This window comes from Psammomys obesus, unplaced genomic scaffold, assembly GCF_907164565.1.
Source record: "Psammomys obesus unplaced genomic scaffold, mPsaObe1.curated_primary_1811, whole genome shotgun sequence".
In the NCBI taxonomy this organism is placed as follows: Eukaryota; Metazoa; Chordata; class Mammalia; order Rodentia; family Muridae; genus Psammomys; species Psammomys obesus.
The window spans coordinates 2,123,761-2,133,070 of NW_026596433.1; positions in this window are offsets into that span (position 1 = coordinate 2,123,761).

Genomic DNA, 9,310 nt, shown 5'->3' on the forward strand with positions numbered 1-9,310 from the left:
TATAAATATGATTTTACACAAAATTGTATTATTCTTATATTATTCAAATTGTGAAAAAAGTGTATATATATGGTGAGCAGCATTAAGAATTGCTGGATATGTTGAAGACATTATAAAAATAGATATGAAAATAAAGATAGAGATAGAAAATGAGTGTAAATTGGTTTAGTTCTCCACCCTTCCCAGTTAGGTTAATAGGTACCTAAGAGAACCACATCACGGAATATCAATTCATGCACGCATTCGGACCTATGGAATTAAACACAAAAGTAAAGAGGTGGTAGAAGTGAAAGTTATTTCTCTAGAGGTTAGAGTGAAATTTGTTCTGAAGAGAATTGTCAAAGATAAACACAGCCACTGATCAGTGAGGTGAGGACAGATTTTAATCTGGAATAGAGGACTGAAGGAGAAAGGAATGCAGAATCATTGAGTGCTTTCAGCTGACATATTTAGGTATTGTTGGGTATTTTAAAGAGGAAAGAAGTAATTGGAATGGAAAAGATAAAACAAAACCAACTTAAACTTGGAATAGACAGACACCTTTTGTGTTTGCTTCCTGGCAATTTAGGAAGCTTTTTTCCCCCTACCCTACCATAAAACCCCAAGAACCGTTTTCTTTCCTGTGCTAACAGAAAAAAAGAAGATGCTCTTTTGAAGACTGAATTTGTTTGATATGTATTTGTTCTTGTTTTGTTTTGTTTGTTTGTTTTCTTTTACTTTCCATGCAAATGTCTTACAGAAATCTAGAAGCAAGCTGAGGGTATGTTTCCAAACTAAGTTAGAGTGTGTTCAGGTTTTCCTAAGGCAATATGAATGTCTTGCTCAAAGCCAAGCTCAGGGACTTTCCTGAACTCAGGCATGAAATAGACACTTAAAGGTACGAAATAGACACTGATTTTGTGTGTGTGTGCGCGCGCGCTCATATTGTAAGACCATTTTATTTGTAAATGAAAAGTTTTTATAAAAATCAAAACTGAAACATGGAATAAGAAGAATGGGGCTTTCTGATTACCTGCACAATGAAATATTCTTGCTTTGTATTATAAGTAGGACAGGTTTTTTTCTCAACTTCCAGGATTTCACATTTGGCATTACATCTTTGTTAGCCTCAGACAGAGAGGGAAAGTCAGAATGTTAATAGCTCAGAGACTGAGCTGTTGTTAGGAGCCTCTTTTACTTTTTGGCAGACACTGATTGTAGAACTAGAACAGAGAATCTCTCCCCTGAGTTTACCATCCTCCACTCCTGAATGCCAAAAGCACTTAGGGAGACCAAATAGCACTTGTCTTTTGAATCTCAGAGACAGCCTTCCTATGTCTTCCCACGTTGAGGCCTCAATTTACATTCTTTCTGTGAGTCCAGCTATAGGACCCTAAAACTACTGCTAAAGTTTTTGACGTGTAGTTTAAGCTTTTGTTTGCTTGCTCCTTTCCTCTTGGAAATAATTGAATAAACTACTTTAAAAAATTATTTCTTGTGGTCATTGCTCTCTTGTAAACAACTAAAGTAAAATCTTAAAGAACATGAGAGAGATTAGCATGTCATATCCTAAATTTTAAGATGTGTCCACCAGTTGTTCTGTGGGATTAGTCACAGCAATGGGCTTCTGCTCTGTTTTATTTAGTTATGTAGAGCTGAAAATATTATTATCTTATAAAAGCTCCCCTCATTCTCCCTCCCACCCCATGTGCATTTTAAGATTCTTTCCTTCATGTCTTCTTTCCCACTTTTTATACTTCAGTCTAATAACTGAAAGTTTGATGGAAAATAATGTTTTCCTTCCTGAAACGCAAACTCAATGTGTTTGGGCTAGCAACACAGTCCTGTAATCTCAACAACTCAGAAGGCTGAAGGAAAGGAAAGACAAATTTCATGCTAGCCTGAATTACAGAGTAAGTTCAAGGCTATTTTATCTCAGCAACTCAGTGGAATGTTGTATTACTTAATATTTTGATAAAGCATGCTGATCTAGGTGACTTATAAAAGGAAGGGTTTGTTTGGGTTTATGCTTCCAGAGGGATAAGAATTCATCACTGTCACATGATGGACAGTGGCAGGTGGAGCATGGAAGGTAGAGCAGAAAGCTGGGTGATCACATGTTGAACCATATCTGGAGCTTGAAACACAGAGAGAAAATTGGGAATTAGGATAGAGACTTAAGCTATCAAGCACACCTCTTATGCACCAGTTCCAGGAGTAGAACAGGTCTTATTTAAGCTTCCAACATGTTGCAACCCCAGTGATCCACTTTCTTCAGCAAGGCCACACCATCTTAGTTTGCTTAAAGAGCACCACCACCTGGAAACTAAATGTACAATTCCCATGACCCTGTCCCAAAATAAACATAAAATGATTTATGCTTAGTGGTAGAAGGCTTTCTTAGTATGAATAAAGATTTGGTCTCTTCTCCAGTACTACAAAATTAATTACCCAAGGAATTAACAATACGACTGTTATTTATTTGTCCATCAGTTGAAAGTTGTATGATAAATTAAAACCAAGAATTACTATATGTAAAATTAGGAAGACTACAAATTTTAACCTTTGTCCCTATGTCCTTGGAAAAGGTAGATTAAACCATAAATAACATTTCTGAAAGATGTTCACTTAAAAGGCTCAAATTTGCCAGCTTCATTGCCTGTTACTTTAAGGTAGTATATCCTTAGACTTCAGTTTCAAATTATTACAGTCTGAACATAGAAAATGGCCAAGGGAAGGAGGGGCTGTTTCTGACAAGAACTCAGTTTCTGGGGCTCCTTGATCACTTCTCCCTGGGGATGCAGCCTTGCCAGGCCACAGAGGAGAACAATGCAGCCTTGATGAGACCTGATAAACTATGGTCAGATAGAAGGGGAGGAGGACCTCCCCTATCAGTGGATGAGGAGAGGGCCGTAGGGAGAAAAGAGGGATGTGGCTGAGGAGAAAGGAGGGAGGGAGCTAAAACCAGGATACAAAGTAAATAAATTGTAAGAAATAGTAAATAAATATTTTTTTAAAAAGAAAAAATAAAGATTGTGGCCAAGCAGATAGCCACTGAACTTGAATGGTTCCTCAGCCAAGCTGCCTGTCCACTGTGGCTTCTACTATCCACACTGTACCTGGAGTACACAGCTGAATGGAATTGAGAGTGTGGGCTGTTAGTTAAATGATTATTATCCCATAAGCAACAAAAAATAACAAAGTTTGATGAGAAATTTTTGGAGATTACATAGGTTGAGTGGATCACATACCTCAGAATGAATTAGGGAAGAAAAATGAAAAATAGATAAGGTGGAGAGTTAGAGAATAACAATGGAGGGCTCTGCTCCTCCCTGTTTCAGAGAAGGCCTCATCTTTTCATAATAGCCTTGTACTTTAGACATGATGGTGAAGGTTGGAGAGAATGGCCATATTGGATGCCTTGTTACCAGCACTGCCTGCAATTATGATAAACTAGAGATTTTTTGACCAATAAGCCCTTCATCAACTTCAACTAAACGGTCTACGTGTTCCAGTATAACTCTACCCATGGCAAATTCAATGGCACAGTCAAGGCTGAGAATGGAAAGCTTGTCACCAACGGCACGCCCATCACCATCCTCCAGAAGCAAGATCCGGTCAATATCAAATGAAGCAATGTTGGTGCCACGTATGTTGTGGAGTCTACTGGTGTCTTCACCACTATGGAGAAGGCCAGGGCCCACTTGAAGGGTGGGACCAAAAGGGTTCTCATCTCTACCCCTTCTGCCGATGTCCCCATATTTATGATGGGTGTGAACCATGAGAAACAACAATTCACTCAAGATTGTCAGTAATGCTTCCTGCACCACCAACTGCTTACCTCTCCTCTCTCGGCCAAGGCTTTCCATGACAACTTTGTCCTTGTGGAAGGACTCATAATCACAACCCATGCTATCCCTGCTACCCAGAAGACTGTGGATGGCCCCTCGGGAAAGCTGTGGTGTCATGGCTGTGGGGCTGCCCAGAACATAATCCCTGCATCCACTGGTACTGCCAAGGCTGTAGGCAAGGTCATACCAGAGCTGAATGGGGAGATCGCTAGCATAGCTTTTCATGTTCCTACTCCCAACATGTCTGTCCTGGCTCTGACATGGGCACTGGAGGAATCTGCCAACTATGATGACATCAAGAGGCGATGAATCAAGCATCTGAGGACCCACTAAAGGGCATCTTGGGCTACACTGAGGACCAGCTTGTCTCCTATGACTTCAACAGTGGCTCCCACTTCACTCTTCCACCTTTGATGCTAGAGCTAGTATTGCCCTCAGTGACAACATGGTAAAGCCCATTTCCTGGTATGACAATGAATATGGCTGCAGCAACTGGGTGGTGGACCTCATGGCCTACATGGCTTCCTAACCCTGGACCACCCACCCCAGCAAAGACACAGAGCAAGAGAGAGGCCTTTGGCTGCTAAAGAGTCCCTCTCCCAACTCAGCCCCCTTTACTAATCATCTTCCTCACAGTTTTCATCCCAGACCCCAGAATAGTAGTCCATGGAACCCTACTCTCTTGAATACTATCAGTAAAGCTCACTGCACCCACCACTCAAAAAAGAGAGAGAGGATAACAATGGTTATAAAACATAAAATGGAAATAGCAAATATTAACAAATGAGAAATAAAGTCAGCTTAAAATATTCTTAAATGATCATAATTTTTCCATGTTCTTATTATATTAACTTTAGGAATGTCATAAAATATAAGTTACATGATGTGTGTTAGCACGTTTTCTAATTTTTAGGATATATAGGGCCAGTACATTTATTGACGTGGTGCTTACTAGTATTGCTTTATGTTGTTTGTTTTGGTTTGATTGTGGTACTTGTTTGTTTTTAATTCCTATAGCATAAGCAAGTGCAGAAGACATAACCTTATGGCCTTTTTCATTTTTTTTTTCAAATCAAGAGTCTGACTAGGCATCATGATACAAAATTCGGGTAGATGGTAGTAAACAGAAAAATAAAGTCAATAGATTCACTTTATTTTATTATAACAAAAGAAATGAATGAAACTGAGTCATTTTTTTTTACATCTAAAACAACTTATAGGCAAATATTCAAAATGTGTAACTAGGATAAGTAAAGCCTAGAAGAATTATGGCATCATTAAATTGTTTCCTTATGGGGTATTTACTTAGGTGTCTACTGAGGGTGGCTAGGAAAATCTGAATTTCAAGTTATAGAAATCACAGGGAGATGAGCATATACAGCAGGGCATGGACACATATACATCATGGTGGCTGCTGGCAAAGTTTCTTTTCTTTCCTCAGAATTATTTCAGTGCTAAATATGCCACTGAAAGGAAAAATGTACATGAAATTAACATATAGTAACAATAAGGTTTGGCACACAGAAATCTCTATTGTAATTACTTTTGGAAAGAAAGTCTTTATGTTTGTAAAGAAACAGCAAATACTTTTCATCCCAAACAAGAAATTTGCATATATGAACATATATGTTCACTTCCAAACTAAGAAATAAGTATGTGAAATAGTTTATGTTAAGAAGGCTTTTTTTTTAATTTCATGTCACGATGGAAAAGTGAATTTTAAAATTAAATTAACACAACTAGCATCTATTATAACATCCAAAATAGAAAATACAAAAGAAAAGAGACAATACTCTATGGAGAATGAGTTACTCTTGAGATAAAGAAAAACAAAAACATACAAACAAACAAAAAGCAAGGAAATAGTTACAATGTGAGCTATCAATGAGAAACTAATCATTGTTGAGTAATTAATTATAGCTAGATGCAGATTACATGAGGTTCTATAAAAAATCTCATTTTTTGTAGAAAGAAACAAACGTTTGCTCAAACAGATAAGATGATGAAGATCCTTAAATAGCTATTCAATTGTGACAATGAAGTCCTGTCGAGGTTCTTCCATTACCTGATTTCAAGATTCACTACCTAGACAACAATTAAGACAATGTGCTATTGATGAAAGAGTAGACAAACAGATCAATAGAACAAAATAAAGAGCTTAAAAAATGGACCCACACTTACATAGCCAATTGAATTTTAACACCGCTGCCAAGGTAATTCAAAAGAGAACTGAATTCTTTAACAAATGTTTCTTGGAAAACTCCACATACAAAAACAAAACTAGGAACTCTTATCTTATACAATGCAGAAAAATGTGTTTAATGTGGATAAGAGACTGAAATGAAAAAGCAATCCATCCATAGTGCCATTAATCTTCTGCCTTATAATAATAGCTCTTGAAATTGCTGTAGTCTTGAACTGGCCTCTATAACTCTATCCTTATTCTCCTCCAAAGCCAAATCCCCTGATAGTTAGCGTTCATCCTTTTTTTTTTTTTTTTTTTTCTAGACAACTGGCACTAGCAATGCTCCAGCTGCACTCAGCTCCCTACCCAACAGTGGAATATAATTTTGAACTCCGGTTTCACAAGCACTTTCTTTTTGCCCCCTCACTAAAATTGTTCATAACTTCATTTTTCTTCCTCTTACTCTAACCCACTTATTCTGTCTCTTTGGCAGCCAGTCTTGTACAAACAGCTCTGAGAACAGAATCTCAAATCTCTTATCTTCCTTGACATCTTCCCAATGTCCTGGCTCAAATATAGCACAGCATTTTTTTTTTTTTTAATCATCTGGAAAACTTATACATAAAGGTCCCTAAACACACATGCATTAGGCTGTCTTGATTGTGTTCCCAAACTACCCATTGACAGATTCAAACTGTGTTCAATAGAAGTATAATTCTGCCATATTTAGTACTTATTCAGTAGACTATAAACTGAACTTCATGGTCAGAACCATATACGAAAGCTCTCTTAGTCATTTTCATTTCATTTTCTCTTAGCTTCTTCATATTTACTTTTAAAAAATCCTAACAGAATGGATATGTCTTATGCTGCCTTTGGGACCTTCTCTTATATTCCTTACCTGTTTATTTGTTGGCTTATTTTGGATTTTTTTCCCTTGTCTTTGGTGCAATCCCTTTGTAAGCTAGATTATATATTCTGTTATTTTCTTAGGAAAGCTGTTTTCTAAATCATACTAGACTCCATAATATTTTCCAAGTAGAATTTTGAAAAATTATTGGGTTTCTTGATGTCAAATGTGACAGAACAATAGCACTTGAGGAAAATTCATGATCAATATTGTATGGAGGATTAATTACTTGCATTTTACAAGGCATTTTATGAAACTTTAAAGATTTAAAGGGACAGTTTACAACAAAATGCTTCAAATACATTATTACCAAATTCATGTATTCATGTAACAGTTATCCAAGCACAATTATCAGTTTCTTATCCCTCTGCTGTATATTTTTGAAGACAGTCAGTATTTTAAAATTATCCCTTTTCTTCAGATTAATAGAAATTAGTTACTGATCATTTCCTTAACACTCTTGACCCTGTGAAAGTATCTGTGTGTTCTGCTCATTTAAAACAAATTCCTGTGGTGTCCACAAAAACATGAATTTTTTTGATCATGACTTCTTTAAATAGGCTTAACAATTTTAGATGGAGTTCTAAATCATCTTCTTCTGATGCAATATATTTCTGGAGAAATAGCCCAGATTTGCACATAATAAGAGAAAATCTGTAGAAGTTTCCCAAGCTCTTCTTTCCACGAGGTAATGAAAAATGCTCCACTATATATTTCATGCACAGAGTATTTACAGGACATATGTCTATTTTATTGAAAGAAAAATTTCAACTAGTATTCTCTGATGTAGTTTCAATTCTTTCAGAAGTTATCCATATATTTTTACTTGGTATGTGTTTTATTTGGTGATTTTTCCCCCTCTGCAATGTGTATATTTAGTATCTATCAGGAAGTCACCAAATCTATACTGTCAAGAGCATGCCACTTAACTGACAGTAGAGTATAAAAGAAACAAGGCAAGACTAATTGTACATAGAAAAGCACTCACCAAGAGTAACACTTTTAAGCATAGCAAAAGTTCAAATACTGATTTGATAAAAGTTGAGCTTAATGGCTTCAAAGGATGAATGGTTTTGTTGAAGCTTCTGTGCATGGATTCTGCCCTAACTGGGATCTCAGGGGTGGTGATGGATGGCAGCGGCTGTGTTATTATAAGTTTTCCTTTACAGACATAGGGCAAGTACAGGCAAGATTTTTTTTTCCATCATTTGCTATGGGATTACTTCCTTATCAGACATCTTCAGTGGCCTGAATCAGATATGGTTGTTGTTGTTGCTCTTACTTTAATTTTTTCATAAAGTTTTTCTATTCCTATTTGTTTTATCAGATTTCACATTAAATTTCTAATTAGCAAACAGTGCAATGAGGCTGATGACTGCATTTCATGCACATAAATCATACCTTATTCATATATGTCCACCTCATCATTTTCTGCTGGCTCCCCTCCACTCCTCTCTGTTCTCCCTATGACCCTCCACCTTGTCTACCTGCCTCTGCTCTTGGGTTTTGAAAGGCTTGTTGACTCAGTTCCTGTACCAGACATGCCAGTAGTGAACATCCAGTACTGCCCAAGTGCACTGTCACTACTCTCCTCTCCCCTCTCTTCCTATGCTCTCTCTTCCTCTTCTCTATCCTTCCATTCCTTTTTGTCCTGACTATAGAGGAGCGCTTGAACCATGCACTGCAGGAGTAGGTAGTTAATACCCCACGGGGAAGGGCCAAAGATGTCCAAAGATTTTATAGATAAACTTCTCAGGGTTCCACTCTTCTTCTGGAACCATTTTCTCCTGTTTTCTCTGCTGTTTGTAGGAATTCCCCAGAGGGACTGGGCCGTTATGACCATCAATGACCACAGAACTGGGGAAATACAATTACTTCATTTATTTCCTTTTCCTCCTAACTCTCTTGCTTGTTCTCACCCTCAAATAAGTTATTGAATTTATGAAAGTTCCAACCAAGGCAGAACATAGTTTAAAGTATTAAAAAAAAACACTAATGTGAATATCGCTAGCTAATTATTAAATTGAGAGGAAAATATCATTTAATATCTACTTCTTGATTTTATAATGAAAATTTGGCAGAAGATGACAGCAATGGGCCTTACGAAATGTACTTTGTATGTCAAATGAGAACAAAAATGTATTTAAATATGTCTGGACTGAACTAAGTTGCACTTTTTTCAGGTGCTGTCATATAATCATCTATATGGAACTAATTTTTTTGTTTTCTATACATAATATTCCAAACAGAATTTTTCTTTCTTCTGTCTTGGTCTTACTATCATGTAAATCTTCAACAACTGTACCTGTATTTGTGGATGTTCATTCTATTTTAATGAAATAAAGGTGTTCACACATGTAGACATGTCCACAAGATGAATCAGAA